The following is a 27,033-nucleotide window of genomic DNA, read 5'->3' as shown; positions in this document are numbered from 1 at the left end:
GTATGCAATATGGGGATTTTAACGGTTTTGAACAGTTTGAGGAACTAAGAATGAGGTCAACCTAGTGGGAAGAGTAGGTAATTTGCAATAGATAATGATGATATGATTTTGGGTTGGTGTCATGTGTGTTATTATCATTTGGGTAAGCAGTAGCTGCTAATTTTATTGATTGTGGAATTGGTGGATGTCTATGTAGGGTATGGGAATGGGTTTTTGTGGAGAGTTGGGTTGTTGTAATGCGTGTTAATATCATTTGATTTGGGTATTGAGTAGATGCTAATTTTATTGATATAGGATTTGTGGATGTATTTTAGGGATTGCCAATGAGTTCTCCGAAGAGTTGGGTTGGTGTGAGTTATGTTTTTTCATATGGATATTTGAGTGATGATGATACTTTACTTGACCAGGAAAAGATGAACGAACACTGGATGGATTTAGGATGAAACTTTACTAAGTTACTTTATTAGGAAAAGATGAACTCAGCCAAAAGGTTGAATTTGTTGACTTATTAACTAACTCCATAAATTACTTCAATCATGAGCTTGTTAATGGAATTGGACTAGAGCTTCAATCATAGCATGTGGCCAGAGCATCTCTACACCACACCCAGTTGATCTAGGCAATAATTTGTATGCATCTGCAACATTTGATTTTTCATTAGGAGAAACCCTTTCTGTGTAAGATTGTTGTATCAGTAAAGGGGTATGCCTTCTCTTTCTCCATTTTATTTATTTATTATTCTGTTTGTTGTAAAAGTACAAGGGATTCATCATTAGGAATGCTATACACAAGGGGGCCATGCCATCTCTTCCATAAAATGCGTCGAGGACTTGCACCTAAGCCTAACCTTGACTACTTTTACGTTGAACATGTCCAAACAGGATAGAAACTGGGATGTTTGTGTGGAAATTTCTCCAATTTACAACTACACCATAGCGCTCCAACTCTTGTTGGTCAGAGAATTCCTGGACAAAAAGAGGGACAATGAAGGGGACAAAGGGGGTTAAACATGATAACCATGATATAAATATGCAGAAAAGCACACTATGAAACCCTTTTGTTGCTTTGGCCAATCCCTTCTCAGTTTCCTCGGTCAATAAAATCTATAGCAATATTGTGAACTTTAGCAGGTCGATGTTTTTGATATAGTTATTGGTAGAAAGATGAAGAATCACTTGTGTGAGACTCCTGAATTGTTGTGTTCATGCTATAGTTTATCCAAAACATGTTTACAGATTCGGTGGTGCTTCATTACACAATATAGATCACGTGAAACTGAAATCAGACAGGATACATGGTACATCCTTGAAAGAAGAATTTCAGCATAGGCTCTACACCTACATTTCCAACTTTGTATAGCTCTTCTTCAATTGTTTCCATTGATTACTTCTTATTGTAATCGAGAAAAGAAATTGATTCAGGTATGAAGAATGAAAAACAGTTTAAAGCATTTTACAAAGCATAACTCCACTTTTAAACATGGCTTCATTTTTTCCCTACTGATTTCAACATGGAGAAAAGAGCAAAGAAAATAAAAAGTGTTTGATAGTAAGCTTGGAACTAATCAAGCTTACCTATTTAATAGCTTAAGCTTGAGAATGAGATGCATGCTCTTTCTGTCCCTTTTTGTTCCTCAATAATATTATTGTATCTGTTGTTGTGATGAAGGGTATACAAAATGGCTGACAGAGAAATAAGTTCAGCTTAAAGCACCTTTAAAGTTTAAACTAAATGGAGAGTATTTTGTGTATCGTTCAATGTATTTGAAAGAAATCTAGCATGTTCATTCCCAAAACTTTATGAATGATTTATTACATGAAATATTGTGGTACTATTGAAACATGGCATAACATAATTTTGAGTTAATTGCTTTTTTTGTTTAGACATGTTAGAATTGATTGGACTTTTGACTTGCAACATTACACCTAACTGTCAAGTTGAAAAGAATTGTTGTTGTTTTCATTTTGGCAAGGACAATTTGATACTGTATATGAAGGACGAGTGTTCAAAGTTTGATAGTTATACTGCTAATGAATTTAATTTCATTCTTATAGACTTCTCCCCTTTAATCTGAATAGGAGATCTGATAGATATTTTCTTACTGGTGGAATTTTTTTGGTTTGTAGAAAATGATAATAGATTTGCCATCTTCTCTGGTGCACATCTTGGGTTAAATTTGCGCTGGTGTTTCCTGTATCACAGTACTAAGTTCCCAATTGCTATATTCTAAGTGGAAACTTGTCCTTTTTCTTCTCCTGGCACTTATTTATTTCTAAATATTTACAACCTTGTCTCCTTTTTAAGAGGAGAATTAGAGCATGTACTTTTTTAAGAAGAGACTCAGAGCATGCACTTTTTTAAAAAGAGACTCAGATCATGCATAATTGCCAAACTGGCTTACTACTTTCTTAGTCTACAAGGAATTATGTTGTCATTATTTCCTTACCTAAGTCCCAGGAATCAGGCATGTGGGAAACAAAATATCACTTTCTTTAAAATATATATATATATATATATAGAACAATTTAGAGATGGACAAGAATAAAACATTTGGAAGGAGTAGAAAATGGGCAGATAAACAAAAGAATAATGTAGGATATTCCAAAATGCATGCATGCCCTGACTAGAAAGCACATGCTGATGTTAAGTTATGAAAAGAAATTAGGAAAGGGTAGGAAATAGGAATCAATTTCTTGATCCATTTTGAAAATGATCACCTGACCAGCGAACCGGTTCAAAACAAGCTTTAGTGCAGCGGAATAGAATGCTACACTTCGTGGATTAATTGTCATGGCAGCTGTGTCATGAGAGTATTTAGGGTATCTGCCACTACGAGTATTTAGAATGTCATCCCAGGATATATCGAGAAGTTCAAAAGCAAGCGTTCTGTCAAGTGCAACTTATAGTCTAACGCTTCTACCCTCTAAGAGAGCATTAGGACAATCAATGACAGGCTGACCTCAAAGCAATAACACCGATTTGGAGACGTCTAGCTTCCTTGTTTCTTGTTAATCTATTAGAATTAGAATAGACACAACCTATATTATATTTTACTCCTTCCTCTGTTTTCTTTTCGCTTCAAGTAATTGTTTTCAGTGTGTTATTCAAAGGGGTTTCATCATATTTGCAGTTTTTTCTGTAATAATTTGGGAGTTCCTATATTAAGCTGCTCACTGAGATTCTAGGTTGTTTCTAATTTCTGTGATTCTTTGATTTCACACTGGATTGATATTTTGACACCGAAGGCTAGTTCTTCATATTGGAGGAACCATGGATAGACTTCAAAGCTCTTAATTGACCGAAGCTTCAAATATTTCTGGTCAAATCAAGGGTACAGTTCCTCTCGTCAAAGAACAAGTACCATTGCAAATTTCTGCAAATACTTAAAAGCAAGTAGTTTTTTGTATGGCAAGAACTCAATTGTGGGGAATTATAGTGAAAGAAATGACATGTTGTATTCAAGGAAACTTGTTTAGTTGAAGAGAACACCTTCCTGTCAATTTTGTTCCTTTGATATCATCATCTACACTGACTCTTAGTCACCAGATTCGGCGAATTTCAACCATTAAATTCGAAATTCGGCGAATTTTAATGAGAAACGAATATATTCGTTCGAGTTCGCCGAATTTTATGGCGAACTCGAATTTCAAGCCGAATTCGAATTTTTCTCGAACAAAATCGTTTGACATTCGATTAAATTCGCCTGACGTTCGATTAAATTCGCTTGACGTTCGATTAAATTCGTTTTTTTTCGCGCGTTTTAGGCTTTAGGCTGCGGGTTTTATTGCTCGCCGGTTTCATTGTTGCATTGTTTGGTTGTGCGAAGGGCGAAGGGTTTCATACTCACCAGTCCAGACTCCATACTCACCAGTCACAACAAACGACTCTACACTCTACAACTGCAGCCTGCTCCGGTTTCATAACTTTCATTTCAGTGACCAGTCCACTACCAATCTGCCCGACGCGTCTCGACTCTCAGCTGCAGCCTGCCGACGCGTATCACTGTGAAGTTCACAAGGCCTCAGCGTTCACGGTTCAGGTAGGAGTTCAAACTTTATGGCGAACTGTACACTGAAGTCTGACTGTGTATATATATTAATATAAATAAACCGAGACAGAGTATACTGTTTTCTGGCAGACAATACCCATGATCGATTGGAATAAGTCGGATTGATGATTGATCCTCTCATTTGCAAACTAAGATATTCCCACCATGCCTGTTATGTACCTAGGGGGGTAATATGGGGTACCAAGGGAGGTACCCAAGGTAATAATGTAATAATGGGATGGGCCATAGTAATAAATAAGGTGGTTAACCCATGTCATGTAAGGGACCACAAGTAGTTAATAATAATATAATGGGCTCATGGTATTAGTTGATGGTATGAGGAAACCATGGTAATGATGCATGGTATTGTATGTATGAGGCCTATATAGAGGCTAGAGACTCCACATGGAGAGATATGAAGAGAAGTATTATTGTATGAACAGGGATATGGTTTGTGGAGTGTTCTCCTTCCTTAAGGAGTGAATGTATGGTGTTGCCCTACCATAAGGGTTTCATAATAAAGTATCATTTCATATTATTTCTGGGTTTATTTGCATTATCTTATACTTTTATATCAGATCTATAATTTTCTGGGTTAGATCTACAACAAGTGGTATCAGAGCTACAACAATTGGTATCAGAGCTACAACAAGTGGTATCAGAGCTATTTCATATCAGATCTATAATATTTCTAAGGTAGATCTATAACAAGTGGTATCAGAGCTCTTTCTTGGGCAAACCGTGGAGAATTTTTTTTTCATTTTTGGAGGGATTTTTTTTGGGTGGCGAATTGGCAGACCAGATCTGTACGTTTTGGTGCAAGATTTGCAGAATCTAATTGCAGATCTGTATTCCTTGTGAAAAAATACCCAAATTCAAAAAAAAAATCAGTTGAATCGGAGTCCAGATGAAGGAGATATCGCTGATCTAAAAATCAGTGGGGTTGCAGACAATTTTCAGGGCAGGGTAGATCTATAACAATGCCTATCTGCATTTGCCAAACGCATGTCCAACACAGTAATCCTGTGCACTTCCTCCACAGGAAATGCAGCTGGACGAGGACCCATGTCTTCACAGTTGCTGTAGCTTTCCACAAACTTTTGTAGAGAACCCATCGTTGGCTCTTGACTGAACTTACCAAAACCTGCTGAAACGTGAAATGCACTATGCGAGCACTTAATCATCATTGTAGGAGGAACCCCTGCAAAGCCAACTTCATCACCAACCAATGATCGAGGACCATCAATTGGATGATCTAATATGTAGGCTGCAACCTCCTTGTAAGCACCCTCACTGTATCTCAGCCATTAAGTCTGAAACTTGACCTCTGCTTGGGCAAAACAAACACTGAGGAATAACGAGAATTTGTGGCACCTGGAAGATAATTTCGGATCTGAGATCAATGCTGGGATATCAGTCCTTAAGACAGTGAATTTCGGCCCTCTAAATGTGATGAATTTGACCTCCTTATTTCTTCAGACTGTGGAGAAGCTTTCATTATATTTCTTCAACACCTCCGCATTCTGGCATGTCCCTACTTTACACAGTAAAAGTTTCTTTCTTCCACACCTTAGAGCGAAATTGATTATGGCCCAACCAGTTACTAACTTACTGCATGATGCATCCAAATTCCAATTGCCAGTAAAACTGTAAATTAAAAGAATATTTATGTATAAATGTAATAAAATTATAAAACAACAGTTTGAACCATTATTGCGTTAGTGACATGTTAAAACCAATTGTTAGATCATATAACTTATAAGTTATAATGTGCATGAACTGCACTTCAAAAATCAGCCATATAGTGGGCCGTGGCTTGGTCCAAAAAACCTGTCTGGAAAAAATGACTGTTAAGTCCTGTGAGCAACCAGTTATGTAACTGTTCAAAAAATAAAATACATCCGAATAAAACTGGTATATATAAATAGTATATTAGTATCCATCCATAGTACATGCCAATAAAGAAAAAAGTGCTGATAAGAACATTTAGCAGTATAACTGTGCCATCAAAACAGCAGCCAATATAACACCTGTTCAGGAATCAAGGTTCTGTGTGTACGCCAGCCTGTAACAAATGCTGGACTTGGAATTTGCCCAGAAAACAATTCACTGCATTATATTTACATAGATCTATATATTCGTGTAATAGCTACAGCCTACAGGCCTGTGAGCCTAAATCTTGAAACATACTGATACATATGCATAAATATGTGTGCAAACTGCAAACTGTTTTGAATCACTTTTCCTTTTTCTAAATTCTAACTAACGAAAATGTAATTTCAAAAAAAATTGCAGACATTTCAGACATTGCAGTGCCAGACATTTCAGACTTCTAAATTCCAATGGCACCCCCAAAATCAACTGCTGTAGCTTGGAATTTTGTCCAAAAAGATGGTTTTAATCTTTCATGTCAGCTGTGTGGACATAATTTCACTGGCACTTTGACTAGAGCAGTGGATCACCTTCTCGGTATTAGCAATGGAAGTGGAGGTGGTGTTGAAGCCTGCACTAAGATCACCGATGAACAAAAAGCCACAGTGGAGAAAGACCATTCCAATTCACAGATGCAAAAGCAGAAAAGGGTAAATAAGAGGCAGCGAATTGAGAGGGAGATTGCCATGTCTTCCTCCAACACCATTAATTCAGTTTCAAACATTGGTGGATCAAGTTCTACAGCACCTCAAGCAAAAACAGGTGGACCGAAAACATTAAATCAATTCCGGAAACCTGTTGAGAAACAGGAAGTTGATGATGTTGTTGCTGAGTATTTTTATGCATGTGCAATTCCCTTTAATGTGGCGAGGAGTCCATATTTTAAAAATGTAATTAAAAAGGCCATTGATTTTGGGAAGGACTATGTTCCTCTTGGATCTGAAGCTTTAAGGACAACTTTGCTAAAGAGAGCGAAAGACAGAGTGACAGGAAAGTTGGTTGATATTAAAGAGTCCTGGAAGCTTACAGGATGCACAATTTTGAGTGATGGTTGGTCAGATTTGTGTCATCGCCCATTGATCAATGTGCTTATTTATTGTCCTCAAGGGGTACTTTTCTTGAAGGCAGTAAATGCAATGGATCGAGTGAAGACATCAGGTTCCCTGAAAGGAATTGGAGTTCCTTTGACCACATTCATTCCAAAAAAAGAAATAGATTGTCATCTGGAAGATTAGAAGATCTTGTTTATGTTCGTAGTAACTTGCAGTTGGCATTGAAGAATGTGGCTAAAGAGTCATCCAATTCTTCTACTCCGTGGATCGATCCTGTTCCAAATGCAACAATGGATGATGTTGATTTGTACATTGATAGTGACATAAACACTGACAGGGAATTCACTGATGAATCTGGTGCTGAAGCATCTAGCGGATTCACATCTCATACGGCTCTTGATCACATAGAACTTTTTGATATAACAAGTGGGCAACAGGAACATCAAGAATAAAACTTGTGTTCCTGTTTTAGATTTCTAGTTTAGTTTTTGCATGAACAATTTTCTAAAACTGCCAAGCTACTTTAAAGTTTAAACTTTAAACCGTCTTTTGCATGTGAAATAGAGTTACCTTTATGCAGTTCTGTTTGGTTTTTTCTGCTTCTGATTTTGCTGCTATCAAGCTATTTCACTGCTTTATTTTTCATGTCAGCACAAAAGCTTTTTCTTGGGAAATGCACAGTGAGGAAAGCATACATCTGTCAGACGGTTTTGTATATAAATTATAATGCAGAGTTTTTCATTGAACTACCAAAAGAATATCTATTTGTATGTGTTAGTGGATGTATCATGTGTCATATTTAAACCAATATAAGTGAATTTTTTTGGCCTTTGTTGTCTTGTACTTGTTCCAGCATAAGAACAATAACTCCATCTTTAGTCAACAGGGGTTTGAAAGGACAATGAAAATGCTTTAAAACTGTTTTTGTATTTTTTATGCCAATCTATCTTTAAAAGATTGAAGTATTTAAGATTCAGATGTATTTTATTTTTTGAATAGTTATGAATGGTTGCTCAGAGGACTTGCTGCCATACCATTTCTCATATGCACATCTATCTTTAATATACATTTTTTTTTTCGAATTTCTATATGTCGAATTTTATTGACAAAATTTTAATTGCCAAACTTTATTCGAATTTCATGGTCGCCGAACTCGAACTCGAACTCGAACCTGGTGACTAAGATGTAAACTATGAAACGAGAATTATAAACTCAAAAAGAGAACTCTAGCCAAAAAACCCCCCAAAAATGAAAACAACCTAAAAATGAAAAATGTTGATTATGGAATAATGTTGTTGTTGTTTTTTTTTTTTTTTTTGGTGGTAAATATTTAACATTTTTTTTTAAAATGACAATAAAAGCCAATAAAAACCAGTTTTTTCTGTGCAACAAAAACCCCAAAAACAAAAAGTGTTGATGTTGTAATAATGTTTTTTTTTCAAGGTGAATTTTCAACATTTTCAGCAATGGCGGACAGTAAAAGCCAATAAAAACCAGTTTTTTTTGTGCAACAAAAACCCTGAAAACAAAAAGTGTTGATGTTGTAATAATGTGTTTTTTTTCACGGTGAATTTTCAACATTTTCAGCGATGGCGTTAAGGATAAAATGTCACGACTTCAAAAAAACTTAAAATTGCGATGGTTTTCAGGCACGACATTAAAGATAAAACATCACATCTCTGAAAAGCCTTAAAGTTCAAACAATTTTTAGCCATGGTGTTAAAGATAAAATATCATGGCTTAGGAAACCCTTAAAATTTTGGAAATTTTTCAACCATGGAATTAAAACCAAAGACTATGACTACAAAAACCTTAAGTTTTCAACATATTGCAAACATGACATAATGAAAATTTTCTATTACTATTTTTTTTAAATGAATACGTGAATGAAAGGGTCGTTATACAAAGAGTATTTTTTTTTTCAAATTGTTGGAGTCTTTTATAAAGCCAATGAATATGCTTCGCTCAATCCAAACTTTCTCGGGTGTGTTGAGAATGCTTTGGGCATACGAGAATGGTTGGAATCTAATGGTCACCAGTACATTGTGACAGATGACAAGGAAGGTCCTGACTGTGGTAAGTTAGCAGTGAATTCTTTTGTTGTTATGTCTATGTTAGCACTCCTGCAAAATAAAATAAAATTAATGTGTCTTTTTGAACTTCTTAATTTAACATCATCGATCATATGCATAGAAGTTGCGCAGGGGATCTGTATGTTCAGAACATAGAAGGGAAAGTTTGAACCAGTGTTACCAGGATCGTGGCTTGAACCTGCCATTATCCGAGTTTCAGGAAAATGTAATTTTCCAACTTGTCTGAGTCAAACTTGGTTGTTGACACAGAGTTTTATTTTCCAACTTGTAACTTGTTTGTTGACAGAGTTTGACTGTCAACACGAGTTTGACCTCTGAGTATGAGTATGACTTAGTTGACTGAATGAAACTTGTGTAATAAAAACCCTCATCCAGCCCAATTTAGGTTATTTTTACCTCTGCTGGGTTCATTGCTCCTCTACTGGGTGATTAATTTCTGTGAAACAGAATGAAGGGAGGTCATATTGTCGCACTCACCATTGCTTATATATTTTCATCAAAATATATAGGTGTATATCTTTATATTTTTGTTCTACTCTCCCTTTTTGTCCCGAATTTTTTCCTTATCCTTGCCCAAAACTTGGCCTCCCCGAATTTTCCTTGATTATGGATCTGGTAACGCTTGAAGGGAGCTGTACTAAACGCCATCTCTTTCTTTGAACTGTTAGAAGCCCCCCAAATGCCCTATTTCTTTCTGTATCCATGTATACCACTAGGCTATATGTGTTCTCTGTGTTGGTGAAGTGATAACATGGAATTTAAATTCCCTACTAGGCTATATGTACTGTGCTGTCGAATTGGCCCCGTGAAACTTGAAATCATGATAACTGATTGGAATTGCGATTTTTTATCTGCTAACACTAGAGTGCTAGGACACACTCATCATCAAGCTATGTACACCAGACTTCTTAATAAATGAATAAACTGTGGTCTAATTGTTAGCAGGTCTCATCATCAAGCTATGTACACCAGACTTCTTAATAAATGAATAAACTATGGTCTAATTGTTAGCAGGGCTCATCATCAAGCTATGTACACCAGTCTTCTTAATAAATGAATAAACTGTGTTCTAATTTTTAGCAGGTCTCATCATCAAGCTATGTACACCAGACTTCTTAATAAATGAATAAACTGTGGTCTAATTGTTAGCAGGTCTCATTTGTCTAACTGTAGTTACTAGCCATCAAAATCACAGAAAAAGATTTAGAGCTAATGCTAAATGTGTATCAGCAGGGTTTTGCTTGGTAGAGTTTCTTTGATTGCTGGACAGAGCACCATCTATGCTGATTCTTGTATGGTAGAATCTTCTTGAAAAACAGTTTCCCTAGAAACCTGAGACAACCTTCTAACTCAACTCATGTGTCTTTGACCTAGGAGGGAGGTATAATTATATGGTACCTAGTAACATCATACTCCAACTCAGAATCACCTAGAGTCATCTTTCTTTTTCAGGTCCGGAAAAATATTGTCCCACAGTTTAGGCGTTCCAAGCATCTTGCTAGCCCCCTGCAGATTTCCTCCCTCTTCCCTAGTTTTTCTGGATGGACGACGAGGGTAGTAACCAACTGCTAGCTGAAATACCAGCTGGTAACCCCAAGGTATTTAATGAGATTTGCTCCCGTGAAGAGCCACCCACCCCTTGGGATATAAAATCGTGTTATCTGTTGTTGTTATTGATATGGATGAATAGTTTATGTCCTAGACTTCCTTTTGTTCCTCATATCCTGAATAATAATCAATCTAGATGGTATCATATGTGCTGCTTCAAAAAGTGAGATTTACAGAATATATATCTTGTCGAACAAGTCATAAATGACTTCTGGTTATTCACAATTGAAGTTGGGTGGTTGTTTAATCCACAATCCAATCTATTAATTTTCTAGTATGCCTTCCCTTTCTTACTTCTTGCTACCATGGATCGACGAAATCAGTGTATTGCTTGCTTGCTTTTACATTTGAGAATTGTAACCCACTGCGGACTAAACTTACACAATTAATTTCCTTTACAGAACTTGAAAAGGACATACCTAATACGCATGCTTTGATTTCTACGCCTTTCCACCCGGCCAATGTGATAGCAGAGAGGATCAAAAAGGCAAAGAACTTAAAGCTTCTTTTGACAGCTGGTATTGGTTCTGATCACATTGATCTAAATGCTGCAGCAGCCGCTGGTGTGACTGTCGCAGAAGTTACAGGTACTATTTCTGAAATTATACCGCTTGTCACTACCTTGTTCACGGTATGGACATTTTAGTATGAACAAGATTCTGCAATGATTCTTCATAATTTAATTGACGCCTTCTTCAACAATTTTTATAGCAAGTAATGTGGTGTTCGTGGCAGAAAATGAGCTAATGCGCATTCTCATATTGATGTGAAACTTTGCGCTTGGATATAAGCAAATTGTTGAGGGTGATTGGAAAGTGGCGGCAATTTCTTACAGGTCATATGATCTAGAAGGCAAAACTATTGGTACTATTGGTGCAGGGCGTATTGGCAAAGAACTACTTAAGCGTTTGAAGGTATTCATTCTTAGGATCTAGTACTACTTCATGATGTTGCAAACTTCTTTTCAAAAATCAGTGCTCCATGATTCTTATGCATGCATGCTGTTTGTTTCAAAATTTCAATCTAATAATAATAAACATTACATGATGTTGAATTGAATTGCGTTCCTTTGTACAGCCCTTCAATTGTGAGCTTCTTTACCACGATCGTCTTTCTATTGGACCCGAATTGGAAAGGGAAACTGAAGCAACATTGGAGACAAATCTTGACGAAATGCTACCTAAATGTGATTTACTTGTCATTAATATGTCTCTTTCTGACAAAACTAGGTGCGCCTTATTGATGAGCCCCAATGTTTGGTAACAATTTGGGCTCATTTGGCCTACTTACCTTGCCCAACCCTTCATATTTTATCACTTATGCATCATTTCTTAGTATATTCATGTTATTTGTAGGAAGAAGGGCAGACATTATTCCTATCTGACTAATACATGATGATTTCAGGTTTTTTTGACATTAAATGGAGCAAAGACCACGCAGAAGGAGACAAGGAGACAGCAAAGGTGGCATTGCAGGTTTATAGGGAGGTTGTCCAAGTCTTGAATGACCTCCCTCGTGATCTCCACCCCAACTCCGAGCTCCAACAACTATCCCCACCGAGCTAAAAGGCAACCAACAGATTCTACATGAACAACAATTTACTTTTAGTTGGACAGCCGAGCTCCACTAATTGAGGAAGCCAGCTTGGTCCTAATCATGTATAAATATTGAGGCCGTAACCTTTGATAGAAGTTTTTTTGAACTTTTGAACTACTGTTGCAATTTCTAAGCACGAGCTACAGCTCGGTTTTTGCTTTTTGTAAGCCAGTTTTGGCATGTTGCTAGACTCATGGTTATGATCTTTTAATAAAGGCAGGCAGATTTGGATTCAATCCTGAGTTCTTAAGAGGAGCTATAGCTCTCAGGTTAGGGCCCAACCTGAGAGCAATAGACCTCCTTTTCTTTGTATTGTTACTTGTCTTTCCTTTCAGCACTTTGTTTCTTTGTTTTGACATGCATTTGGAAAACACAGTCTGCTGATTTAATTTCTTTAATGTGATTGAGTAGGATTAGTTTATGGTTAAAGTGTTGTCAGCAGTTTAGATTAGAGTAGGAGGATTAGAATTCATTAGAGCTCCAAGAAAAGGTTGATAGTGCACTCACTGCCATCTCTGTTTAGAGATTGGGGGTGTAGACCGTACCAACCACCAAAAAAACGCAGTCTTATATGTTCATGCAAGCTGCAACACAGTCATTCCCGTCATAGAACCGTCCATGCATTCTGATCTTGAGCAATACTTCTTCGTTCCAACACCATGCACGATTTCTCTCCACAATTTACATCGCTGTTCGTTGGTTAAATAACACAGTTAGAATAGGTTGATGGAATTTTCGGTTTTGTGCAAGACATAGAGGATTTGTTCCATTTACACTGCGCAACATTGTTCTATTATCTTCTTCTTCTTCTCAACCGCGCCTAAAGTCACCTACTCATCCTTTGTTCAGCTCGTTTGCCTTCCAACCCTTCTACTTCTCACATAGCTCCATCTTTTTGACTCTTCATTGCTTCCACCCTTCTATCCACCAACCAACTTTACCCACTCTTTCTCCATCTTATCTCTCTATCTTTGAGCCATCACAAGCTCCCTTTTCATCCTACCTATCCACCCATACAGCTCCTTGACTCCTCCATCACCCAAAACTCCAACTGTAGAACATCCTGTAGAAGTTAGCAGACTTCCTGTAGAAATACCGAGCTTCCTGTAGGATCCCCTGCAGACATCCTGTAGAAGCCTGCAAACTCGGTTGCCAAGCACCTGAACATTGTGGACTTCTGTGGAATGATGTTAGGAATCCCCTGGAACCTCCCCTAGCCCTCCAGACCTTTTCCAAGCCTTCCTTCCATTTGAACTACCTCTGCATAGTCAAAACCCAATAAGAAACAAAATCATAATAACTCCAACCACCTAAGCAAAAACATAAAAACAATGTTCTCTTCAATAGAAGTAGTTTAAATTCATGCATCTCATATCACTAGAAGTAATGGCATCATTTTTAGGAGTTACATTCCCATCGTTGCATTGTAAGGATTAAGCTAGTCAGATTAGGGTTTACTAGGGTTTCCATGTTTGGTTGGCTTTCAGTTCATTCTTGCAAAGTAGGTTAATTTCCTTTAAGATAGCCTTCGTCCATCATTTAGAAAGCTTCTTCTGAGAACATATAGAAGTTGGCTTGAGCCCTAGCGGACTTGTGCCAGTTGACCAAGTGACAGCTGCGACAAGAGCTAGTACTTGTGCATACATCACCGTCGCTTCCAAGTTTGTTACGAACTACCGGGTTGATAAAATTAGAGAAGGAAGCCCCGGAGTTGTAGCATTATTGCTACAATACTGGAGCCCACCATCTTTTTGGCGCCGTCGCCGGGGAAGCGTCAGAGTATTAGTAATTGTTGCTTTTCTTCTATTTTCTTACTCTTGCCTTCTGCTAAGTAGTTTATTTCATTTCCATTATGCAAAAGTAGCATAGACATTTCCTGCTTTCATAGATTAGCATTTCAATTCCGCAATTTCAATTTTGCAAGCGTAGATTAGTATTTCAATTCTGAGAGCGTAGACTAGCATTTCCATTCCTGCAATTTCATTTGAGCAAAGTAGAATAGTTCTTTCCTGCTTTCAATTTAATTCTGCATCTTTATTTCAGTAAGATAGTTAGTTGTAGATCAATCTGTTTCAGTTTTGCAGGTACCAAAGAAAAACAAAAGTAATCAAAAAAGTCTTTCCATTTCATGCCTCGTAGGAATCGAGATAAAACAGGCAAATTCTTACCCAACACCCCCACCACATCACTGAGTCACCCTTCTCTCTTCTTCGGTGACAGTGATCCAGAAGAACCTATAGGTGAACCTCCTGAGATATACGAAGATCCTATAGCAGAAGAAGAATTAGAGACCATCCCATCTGAAGCTATGGCTGACAATAAAGGAGAAGATGAGAGAATAGAAGGTGCCTTCCCCATCCGAGAGACCAATGGAGAGATGAAAATGAAGAACATTAGCCCCTCCGCTTTACCTCACTTCCATGGACTGACTACTGAAGATCCTGATACCTCCCTGTTTGAGTTTGCTGTCCTTTGTAGAACCTATGATTATACTGAAGATGAGCAAAAGCTGAAACTCTTCCCTTCAACTCTTAAGGATGCAGCATTACGCTGGTTCATGGGCTTACCTGGGAATAGTATCACTACTTGGGCTCAGATGCAGCAAGCTTTCGATACCAAGTACCGGGACTACTGTAGGTCCAAGGAAACCAAGGGAGAAATCTTTCGGATGACTATGGGAAATGATGAGTCCTTAGAGGATTATGAGGAGAGGTTCCAACTTAGCTATAAGCGGGCCAGGTGCACACTTGACCCTGAATCCCTCAAGTTGGTTCTGCTCCGAGGAGTCCCTAAAGACCTCTTAGATACCCTTCACATGTTAGCTGGGGGGATATTTACCAACTGCCTTATGAGGACATCAAGACTGTGTTTAGAAACCACTCCAGGACATCTCGGAAATGAGGTAGAGGAAACCTCCTCTCAACTGGTGTCCCTTTCTCCAAACATAAGTTTGCAAATCAATTAGAAGATCTTAAGAGTGAGGTGAGACAGACCATTGCCATGCAACTGGACACATTCAGGATCCAGCAGAAGAAGGAAGAAGCTGAGAGAGCCTTGGCTATCTTTTGCCCTAGATGTACAAGGAGACACCCTAAGAATGAATGCCCATTGCATTCGGTTGAAGTGTGTTTCGTTTGTGAGGAGGACCATCCCATAAACCAATGTCCAACCTTACCTGGACTTAAAGCCATGTACCAAGGGACAAAAGCTCCCACTGAACCTCTCTATTTCCTCAACCAAAGGAGGCCATAAGGACCCAGACCTTACCAGCAGGGGATGCAAGGGGCACCTCAAGCTTATTACAGCCCCAACCAATCGACTCCTATGCCTTCCTGGGGTCCCCCTGCTCATCCTTCTTGGTCTATGCCTCCTCCATGGTCTTACTTTCCTCAGTACCCTACTCAACCCACTACTCATTCCTATCACTCACATGCCCAGCCACAACCTCAGTGGAGTGCATCTTAGTCGGGGTGGAGGCTCCAGTACAACACTCCTCCCGCCATTTTGCCTCCTCCACCAGTTCAACCTCAACCATTACCTCCTGCTCCTCCAAGGCAACCTCAAATACCTGCTCAACCGAACCCGAACCCCAACAATAGACAGGCCCAACAGGTATACACTGGGGAAACATCATGCCCTACTTATGCTGTGGAGATCCAGGAGATCAATCTTCGATCTGGAAAGACTCTTCCGGATCGCCAACCTCCTCCCCCAGAGGATGAGGAAGATAAACAGGAAAGTGAACCAAAGGCTATTCCACCCTTTCCTGAGAGACTAACAGCCACCACACAACCCAACCCAGAGGAGGATGAGCTCCTGGGTGAGCTCAAGCAGTTGTGTGTGAAAATACCACTTCTCCAAGCCATCAAGGATGTGCCAATATACACCAAACTGGTTAAGGAAAAGTGTTTCAAACACCCAGGCAGGCGAAAGAGAGATGATTCAACCATCAATGTCTTAGGACAACTGTCTGACCTTATGTTAGGACAAGTCATCTGCCCAAAGCATCTAGATCCTGGGAGTCCTGTAGTAGATGTCCACATCAATGGCATCATCATACCTCACACCTTGATTGATTTGGGGGCTGCCATTAATGTGATGACCAGGGATACCATGCTCAAACTCAATCTTCAGGGTTCCTTGAGGAAGACCTCGACAATACTGCAACTAGCAGATCGCTCCACTGTGACTCCCGAAGGGATTGTGGAGGATGTCTTGGTCTCTATCGACTCTTGGGAATACCCTGCAGATTTCTTGGTTCTGCAACCCAAGGCAAAGCTTAATGGATATCCTCTTATTTTGGAAAGGCCTTGGTTAGCCACTGCAGATGCTTACATAAGTTGTCATGCAGGAAATATGACCATCAAAAATGGTCCTATGTCCAAGCAGCTAGTCCTATACCCTCCTGCCCAACCTTCCTTAGAGCATGACTTACCACTTTGGTTGGAGGAAGGAGAAGAGGATGAAGTGTACTCAGCACCTTTGTGCACCCTAGATACCACTAGAAGAGACCCCCCAACCGAGGATGACTTGATTGAGACCTTGATCTAGAATCCACCTTCCAGTGCACTATCCTTAGAGAAATTGGTGGAGGATGCCCAAGCCAGCACCTTAGTGGATCTTTGTACAACCAACCATGTCACTCCCAGAGTCAAGAATGTGGAGTTCGGCCCTGAGAGAACGTTAAAGATCAGCTCCTCCCTATCTCCTTCCCAAGAAAAGGAGCTGTGTAGCCTGTTGGCCAGCCATCTAGATGCTTTTGCTTGGAGCTATAAGGAGATGAACGGAGTCCATCCTTCGGTCTGTACCCATCACATATACATCAAAGAGGATTGTAAGCCGGTTATGCAACCTCAGAGGAGAATGAATCCAGCCCTTAAGGACATTGTCAAGGAAGAATTACAAAAACTGCTGGACGCCGGATTCATTTACCCCATCTCAGATAGTGAATGGGTGTCCCCTCTGGTGTTGGTTCCCAAGAAGAATGGGAAGTGGAGAATCTGTGTGGACTACCGAGAACTGAACAAAGCTACCAAGAAAGACCATTTCCCTCTACCTTTCATAGATCAAGTGTTGGATGGACTGGTAGGAAAGAAGTTCTTCTCTTTCCTAGACGAGTTTAGCGGGTACAACCAGATCCAAATCAGCCCAGAAGACCAAGATAAGACCACCTTCACTTGTCCTTGGGGTACCTTTGCCTACCGAGTTCTTCCCTTTGGGCTATGCAATGCTCCTGCTACCTTCCAGAGAGCTGTCTTGAGCATCTTCTCGGAGCTGGTCCATGATGCAGTGGAAATCTATATGGATGACTTCACTCCTTATGGGGCCGACTTCCAGGAAGCATTGTCCAATCTGGGAAAAGTCCTAACCAAATGCATTGAGATGAACCTGTCCCTAAGTCCTGAAAAATGTGAATTCCTGATGACTGAAGGGACCGTGCTAGGCCATACCATTTCTTGCCAAGGGTTACAGGTGGATCCTAACAAAATTGCTCTCATCAAGAAGGTTCCACCTCCTCAAAAGGTAAGGGATGTTCGGAGTTTCTTAGGATTAGCAGGGTATTACAGGAGATTCATTAAAGACTTCAGCAAGCTAGCCTCGCCATTGTTTGGCCTGTTGGCAAAAGATGTGGAGTTTAAATGGACTGACGATTGTCAGAGGGCTTTGAATGAATTGAAGGACAAGTTGGTGTCAGCCCCAATCTTGAGAGGTCCAAACTGGGCCCTACCTTTCCACATCCACACTGATGCCTCAAACAAAGCCATAGGTGCAACTTTAGGACAAGTTGAACAAAAACTTCCATATGCCATTTACTTTGTTAGCAAAAACTCGTCCAAAGCTGAACTGAATTACACTGTAACTGAGAAAGAGTTTTTGGCTGTGGTCCAAGCACTGAACAAGTTCCGACATTATATCACTGGCTACCAAACATTTGTACATACAGACCATGCTGAAATTAGATATTTAATGAATAAAACAGATGTGAATGCTCGGATTATTAGATGGTTACTTTTGTTGCAGCAGTTTGATTTGACTATTGTTGACAAACCAGGTAAAGAAAATGTTGTTGCTGAATTTTTATCTAGATTGGATTTGTCTGCAGATGAGGATGGGACAGTGGATAACTAGATGCCCGATGAACATTTGTTTGCTATCTCAGCACTCTCTCCATGGTTTTCTGATATAACAAACTACCTTGTTTCAGCACAGTTCCCTCCGCACCTATCTTCAAGAGAGAAGAGCAGAATCATCAGAAAAAGTGCCTCATTTACTTGGATCCGGGGCAATCTGTTCAAGCTTGGCCCCGATCAGATCTTAAGGTGTTGTGTAAGGGAGGAGGAAGTCTTTGATATCCTCCTCACCTGTCATGATGGGCCTTGTGGAGGACATTTTGCAGCAAAGAGGACTACCTTCAAAACCCTGCAGGCAGGCTACTATTGGCCCACACTTCATCAAGATGTCAGAAGATATATTAGCCAATGTGACCAATGCCAAAGAATGGGGAAACCGACTCAAAGGGATGAGATGCCTCTCCAACCTCAAGTGACTCTTGAGCCATTTGAGAAGTGGGGTATGGACTTTGTGGGTCCAATCAACCCTCCTTCGAGGCAAAGGTCTTACATCATTGTGTGTACTGACTACCTGACAAAGTGGGCAGAGACTAAAGCAATCAAAGTAGCAACAAAAGAGAAGGTGGCCGAGTTCTTAAGAGAAAACATCTTCTACAAGTTTGGCTACCCAAGAGAGCTAGTCACCGATCAAGGGAGCTAGTTCACATCCAACCTAGTTGAAGACCTACCAGCTCATCACAAGATCAAGCATAAGACTTCCACCCCCTATCACCCTCAAGCAAATGGGCAGGTGGAAGTCACCAATAGAGCATTAGAAGGGATCTTGACTAAGGTGGTGAGCAGCAGAAGAAAGGACTGGGCAGATCGCCTGGTTGAGGCCACATGGGCTTACAACACAACCTGGAAGACCACCACCGGCTTCACACCTTATGAGCTGGTCTATGGGAAGAAAGCTTTGCTGTCCATTGAATTTGAGTACAACACTTTGAGGATGGCAGCTCAGCTGGACCTAGATCTCAGCCATGCACAGCAAGAAAGGTTGTTGCAGCTGAATGGACTGGACGAGCACCGAATGCAGGCCCTCCTTCACTCGGAAGTGGTTCAACTTCAGAGAAAGGTGTGGCATGACCAACACCTCAATGACAAGCAATTCCAGCCAGGAGATTGTGCACTGTTGTATGACTCCAGGTACAAAGACTTCAAGGGAAAGCTGAGAACCAGATGGTTGGGGCTATATGCAGTGGAAAAATGTCATGAAAATGGATCTGTTCTCATTCGGACCATTGATGAGGAAGCCATCCCCATGCTTGTCAATGGGCATCGATTGAAGATCTACAGGAAGCCTCTCTCAAGACAAGAGTTCATCAAAACTATGGAGAAATCAGTGTTGGTCATAGAGAAGGGTTCTGCCTCTGCTTTGGGCATACTCTGAAAGATTTAAAAAAATAAAAAATAAAATAAATAAATAAATAAATAATAAAGATCCTTGGGTGAAAAACTCTCTGAGGCGCCCAAGGCAGGTGGTAGGGGTGAAAACCTCATTGAGGCGCCCCTATTGTCTTTCAAAAAAAGAAGAAGAAGAGATTTGAAAAAGATCCTTGAGTGAAAACCTCTCTGAGGCGCTTAAGGCAGATGGCAAGGGTGAAAACCTCATCGAGGCGCCCCTGTTATCTTTCAAAAAAAAAGAAAAAAGAAAAAAGAAAAAAACAATAAGAAAAAAGACAAGGACAACAAGTTCATAATGTAAAATTGCATGTAGGTTGCAGGTGTTCTATGGAGGAGAGGAAGCCTCTCAACTCAAAGCCAAGGCTCCTTATCATGTTGTTAGGAGACCTCACCAGCACCTCCTCCAAGAATACTCATTTTCTCCAAGGTATGTGCACAATTTCATCACGGCTTGAGTCTTCTACAGGAAGATGCAGATTTTCTACAGGAAGATGCAGACTTTCTACAGGAAACACAAACTTTCTACAGGAAGCTCTGTATTTCTACAGGAAACTTCCTGTAGAAGTTCGGGACGGCCCAGAATTCATTCTATGAGGAGATCTAACGACTAAGGATCGGTTTGGACGCATGCAAGCTACTGTTGTTACCCTTGCACACTGCTGTCACCTCGTTCTACCATCCTTGTCGACATGCAATGAAGTTACCTGCACAAGCAAAGTAGATGGTTGAGTTATCAAAGAGAAAGCAATTTTTAAGATAAAAAAAATGCTGAGATGTCATACCATATCCATCCCAGCCATCCATGAGCTCAGGGAGCGTGATCGTGAGGCCAAATCCTTCGTCGTGCAGCATGCACCCGAGGAGGAAGAACTGTTACAAGACATCCTGCGGGAGTCCTGTAACAGTTAAGCCCGCTAGAGTGTACACCATTCACAGCGCTGGCCATATGCAATGAAAACGCGGGCGCATGCAGCCAAGCATCAAATCCATCGTCGGCAGCCTGTAAACATGAACCTCCGGGCCTGTGCAAATTCATCAGCGGCAAACGAATCCACTCATCATCGTCCGAAAGCCGAAAAATCGTGTTGCAGCCGCACAGGTAAGTGTCTCGACCCTTTCTTCCGTCAGATTGCATGAATTTTACTTTGAAATTGTTTGCAAAGTGTGAGGTGAATGGGTTGAGCGGCTGTATGGCCATTTGACTGGCCACGTCGACCAGTTAATGGTCTAGTCGGATGTTTGGGTGGCGGCCATGACAAAAGGAATGGGCAGCACACACGTGAGAGCAATCCCGTCGGGAAAAACAAGTTTAACAGAAGAGACGACGGCGGATCTGCGGGGGGATGATGCGGCAGTAAGGGAACTCGCAGGAAAATGATGGGATGACGTCGTCCAACGGTCCGGCAGGGACAGCTCACCCCCGCGCCACGGATTCCACCGATTCAAATCTAATCGGCTAGATTGCACCCCATGCATTTATCATTCCCCGTTTAAAACTTGAGTGATCATTCGGATCCCTCTGCAGTTCGATACTCCGAGCCTTTGGCCATCAGAACGCCTGTGAAGCAACACCAAGAGCGCAGACCAACTGCAGCCTTTCCCAGAAATCACGCGCTGCTCCTACAGAAACGCTGTTTCTACATGAAGGCGGGTTCCTCATGTCAAAAGGTGGCGGATTAAAAAGGTAAACCTGAACTCTCCATGCAATTGGATTTTGAAGGTGGCAGAATCGTCGTCTACAGTCTGGTCGTAGAAAATTGTTGCAGTTGTTGTCTGATGTGCATAAACTGTCATTCTACAGGATGTCAGTATAATTAAGCTGTGTTAAGGCCCTCAGAGATAAGCTTCGTGGATTTTGTGCATGACAGAAGCGTAATTCTACGCTCTGTCTCAGTAGACCAAACTTCTTCCGCGTTCGCCACCTCTAGTTAAAGAAACAGTTTTTATCATGCCGAGTGGGTTCATTAGAAGGGAACCCACTGATCCAACAAAGTTAAGGGAAAATCTTGAGGTGGTGGAGCTCTTCACACGAGCACAATGGATATCCTTCTGTGACAAATTGTAGGGTTATGAAGACGAAGTGGCAAAAGAGTTTTTGCAGGCTCTGAGGCCGAAATCCAAAACATTGGCCACCGTGAATTTTAGGGGCCTAAGCCTCAAGCTCACCCCGCAATATATCAGTCGAATTACTGAACTTCCAATGGGTTTTCCATGGGATAAGGAAGAAAGGAAGTTGAACCAACAGGCCAAGAAAGAATTCTTTCCCCCAGAGGAGGAATTCTCGGAAGACAAGAATGGGGTGCGTAGAACCAGTTTACTACCACCATGGAATGAAGTTAGCCTGTAGATCATGAAGTATATAACCTGCGAAGGCCATTTTAGCATTGTGTACGGGTATCACTTTAGGTTGCTCACTGAATTGAGGCACCAAATTGATCTTCCTGTAGAAAATAAACTGAGCATCCCCTATTTCCTGCTACAATATCTAATTGAGTGTGCCACAAAGTTAAAAGAAGGCATACCAGACCAGGTAGCCCACCATGGATTGATCAAACTTCTCGTGGATGATGAGCTTCATTCATACAAGGTTCCCCTCTCATGGGAAGCATTCAAAAATTTGACAAGAGATGGAGACATAAAGATGTTGACCAAAGAAAGTGGTTCCTCCAACAGTGAGGAGAAAGAATCAGTGGCCGTGGGAAAGAAAGAAACAGGCCAAAAGACCCCAACCACAGTGCAGAAGAAAGAGCAAAAGAAGAAGCATGAGAAAAAGGATGACAAAGAAAAAAATGACATACCCATCTTGACAGCAAGAGAGAAAAGGTTGCAAGGCAGAGTGGACAAGGCTGAGAAGGTCCACATCAGCAAGAGTGCCTCGACAACGACCACAACTAAGTCAAAAAGCAAAACCCATGCAGCAAAGCAAACCAAGGCGGCAACACCTATTTCTACAGGAAAGCCGAAATCGGCTTCTACAGGAATCCAAAAATTAACAGAAAAAGGGTCTTCTACAGGAAGCCCGAAATTGACTAAAATAGGGTCTTCTACAGGAAGCCCCGAAAAAGTGAAACCCAAGGAGAAGAAGGCGGACATTCTAGCAAGGGAGGCAGCAGCTGTGTTGGCTGCCCTCAGCACGCCACCTAAGCCAAAGGAGAAGAGAAAGAGGGAGACCCCTCTATACTTTAAAGCTCGAAGAAGTGTCAGAATAAAGACGGGCAAGCCACAACCTCCATCCAGCAGCCAAATCACTACAGGGGATGCCCCTACTTCACCCAGTGAGAGGTCCCCCTCGAAGATATCGGTCACCTACGAGAGGGGGAGCCCAAAAACAACTACTTGGAAAGGAAGGTTAGACCAATCGGCTTCAAAAGCCCGGCTCAAGGTCAAGGAAACAGAGAAGAGGGAAGGAGCGGCACCCTCATCGCCACCAAGGGCAGAACAGGCAGAGCCACCAAGAGTAGGAAAGAAAGAGCGTATTCCGGAGCTTAGTTCTCGGCTGGGGACAAGGATCTGGAGCAAAATTGCTCAAGGATGAGCAAATATTTTAGCTGGGGGGTGATGATGAGCCCCAATTTTTGGTAACAATTTGGGCTCATTTGGCCTACTTACCTTGCTCAACCCTTCATCTTTTATCACTTATGCATCATTTCTTAGTATATTCGTGTTATTTGTAGGAAGAAGGGTAGGCATTATTCCTATGTGACTAATACATGATGATTTCAGGTTTTTTTGACATTAAATGGAGCAAAGACCACGCAGAAGGAGACAAGGAGACAACAAAGGTGGCATTGTAGGTTTATAGGGAGGTTGTCCACAGTCTTGAATGACCTCCCTCGTGATCTCCACCCCAACTCCGAGCTCCAACAGCTATCCCCACCGAGCTAAAAGGCAGCGAATAGATTCTACAGGAACAACAGTTTACTTTTAGTTGGACAGCCGAGCTCCACTAATTGAGGAAGCCAGCTTGGTCCTCATCATGTATAAATATTGAGGCCGTAACCTTTGATAGAAGTTTTTTTGAACTTTTGAACTACTGTTGCAATTTCTAAGCACGAGCTACAGCTCGGTTTTTGCTTTTTGTAAGCCAGTTTTGGCATGTTGCTAGACTCATGGTTATGATCTTTTAATAAAGGCAGGCAGATTTGGATTCAATCCTGAGTTCTTAAGAGGAGCTATAGCTCTCAGGTTAGGGCCCAACCTAAGAGCAATAGACCTCCTTTTCTTTGTATTGTTACTTGTCTTTCCTTTCAGCACTTTGTTTCTTTGTTTTGACATGCATTTGGAAAACACAGTCTGCTGATTTTATTTCTTTAATGTGATTGAGTAGGATTAGTTTATGGTTAAAGTGCTGTCAGCAGTTTAGATTAGAGTAGGAGGATTAGAATTCATTAGAGCTCCAAGAAAAGGTTGATAGTGCACTCACTGCCATCTCTGTTTAGAGATTGGGGGTGTAGACCGTACCAACCACCAAAAAAACGCAGTCTTATATGTTCATGCAAGCTGCAACACAGTCATTCCCGTCATAGAACCTTCCATGCATTCTGATCTTGAGCAATACTTCTTCGTTCCAACACCATGCACGATTTCTCTCCACAATTTACATTGCTGTTCGTTGGTTAAATAACACAGTTAGAATAGGTTGATGGAATTCTCGGTTTTGTGCAAGATATAGAGGATTTGTTCCATTTACACTGCGCAGCATTGTTCTATTATCTTCTTCTTCTTCTCAACCGCGCCTAAAGTCACCTACTCATCCTCTGTTCAGCTCGTTTGCCTTCCAACCCTTCTACTTCTCACGTAGCTCCATCTTTTTGACTTTTCATTGCTTCCACCCTTCTATCCACCAACCAACTTTACCCACTCTTTCTCCATCTTATCTCCCTGTCCCTAAGCCATCACAAGCTCCCTTTTCATCCTACCTATCCACCCATACAGCTCCTCGACTCCTCCATCACCCAAAACTCCAACTGTAGAACATCCTGTAGAAGTTAGTAGACTTCCTGTAGAAATCCCAAGCTTCCTGTAGGATCCCCTGCAGACATCTTGTAGAAGCCTGCAAACTCGGTTGCCAAGCACCTGAACGTTGTGGACTTCTGTGGAATGATGTTAGGAATCCCCTGGAACCTCTCCTAGCCCTCCTGACCTTTTCCAAGCCTTCCTTCCCTTCGAACTACCCCTGCACAGTCAAAACCCAATAAGAAACAAAATCATAATAACTCCAACCACCTAAGCAAAAACATAAAAACAATGTTCTCTTCAATAGAAGTAGTTTAAATTCATGCATCTCATATCACTAGAAGTAATGGCATCATTTTTAGGAGTTACATTCCCATCGTTGCATTGTAAGGATTAAGCTAGTCAGATTAGGGTTTACTAGGGTTTCCATGTTTGGTTGGCTTTCAGTTCATTCTTGCAAAGTAGGTTAATTTCCTTTAAGATAGCCTTCGTCCATCATTTAGAAAGCTTCTTCTGAGAACATACAGAAGTTGGCTTGAGCCCTAGCGGACTTGTGCCAGCTGACCAAGTGACAGCTGCGACAAGAGCTAGTACTTGTGCATACAGCACTGTCGCTTCCAAGTTTGTTACGAACTACCGGGTTGATAAAATTAGAGAAGGAAGCCCCAGGAGTTGTAGCATTATTGCTACAATAATGGAGCCCACCACTTATCTCAATTTCATAAATAATCTTTCCCATTATTCACTCAGACATCAATAGCACCTATATATTTTATACAACTTGTGAACAGAAACCTAATTATTGTTTCTCTTTCCCTTTCCTTTTGGTTACAATAGGGGAATGTTTAACAAGGAGAAAATCAGCAAGCTGAAGAAGGGTGTATTGATTGTGAATAATGCTCGAGGGGCCATCATGGATGCTCAAGCAGTTGCTGATGCTTCTGCAAGTGGACACATTGGAGGTCAGTTATATTTATTCAACTCCTCTTCATATTGCCTCCTTCCCAGTGTCAATAATGGACATACAAGTCCCATCATCAAACATTTCTCTCAGATTGAGAAAGAGCATGATGATACGTTGCTACTAAAACAATGTAACTGTACTTTTGTGCTTTGGCAGTCCTTTTGTCATTCATTCTCGGAGGCAATTAAAAGACAATGAATCGTTTTTCTGTGTTTTAAATTTCTAAACTATCATTGTTCCTGTTTGTTAGAACAAGTTAGTTTGCCAATTGCAGTGATGGAAACAGGCACATTGCTAAATGCCAATTGCAGTGATGGAAACAGGTACATTGCTAACTCTTGGGACTTTCTGCAATGCAGGTTACAGTGGAGATGTTTGGTTTGCTCAACCTGCTGCAAAAAATCATCCATGGCGCTCCATGCCAAACCATGCTATGAATCCCCATATCTCTGGGACTACAATAGATGGCCAGGTGTCTGATTTCATCCAATTTCACCCCTTCCTTTCTAGCAATTGATTTGATTGACAAACGTACCTCATAAGTAATTCAAAAAGCCAATTATATTGCATCATGCTCCATGTTCCTCATAAATAATTCAGAAAGTCAATCATATTGCACAAAGCTTTAATGCTCTCATTAATTTATCTTTTTTGTCATCTTTGGAAGCAGAAAATAAGAATCATAAAAAATACACAGATATTCTTGAGAGTTTTCTCACCGATTGTTCATAAAATCTCTACTTCAGATAAGGTATGCAGCTGGAACAAAGGATATGCTAGACAGATACTTCAAGGGAGAAGATTTCCCTTCGCAGATTTATATTGTGAAGGAAGGAAAGATGGCCAGTCAATACCTATAAAAAATTCATGTTGGATGCTAAAGAAGATGATTCATCGTGTTGAAGGCTGCTTTATCTTGAATAACAAGCAAGAGCCAAAACAGAGCTCACTTCCCTCGAATAAAACAGTGCATCAAATATTGAACTGTCAAATAAATTCTTGAGACCAATGATGCTTCAAAGCATTATGCAGGAATGAATAATACAAGATTAGCATGAAGCTCATTCCATCTGATTGATTTTATAGGTTAGTAGTTTTGAAATAAACGAAATCTAAAATAGAGTGAAGTCAGCGCTTTAGTCCTTTGTGCCTATTGATGCATGAAGTTGGCTCACAGATTCAGCGAATGCTATGCATCTTTTCTACTAGCAGAGAAATGAACCTTTGTTCGTGTATGGAAGGGCAGGTTTCTGCCTTGTCTTGGTGT

At 40.6% G+C, this 27,033-nt stretch overlaps 1 pseudogene; it reads left to right on the top strand.

The window, feature by feature from the left end:
• The first annotated feature begins 8,918 nt into the window (after positions 1-8,918).
• On the top strand, positions 8,919-26,769 carry LOC149182594 (formate dehydrogenase, chloroplastic/mitochondrial-like; annotated as a pseudogene).
• Positions 26,770-27,033: the final 264 nt, after the last annotated feature.

Source organism: Pinus tabuliformis, chromosome 3_2, assembly GCF_031772625.1.
Source record: "Pinus tabuliformis cultivar Carrire ecotype Pingquan chromosome 3_2, CPIR1, whole genome shotgun sequence".
Taxonomy (NCBI): Eukaryota; Viridiplantae; Streptophyta; class Pinopsida; order Pinales; family Pinaceae; genus Pinus; species Pinus tabuliformis.
Note: the sequence above shows the minus strand (reverse complement) of the source record. Positions and strands in the feature narration are given on the sequence as shown.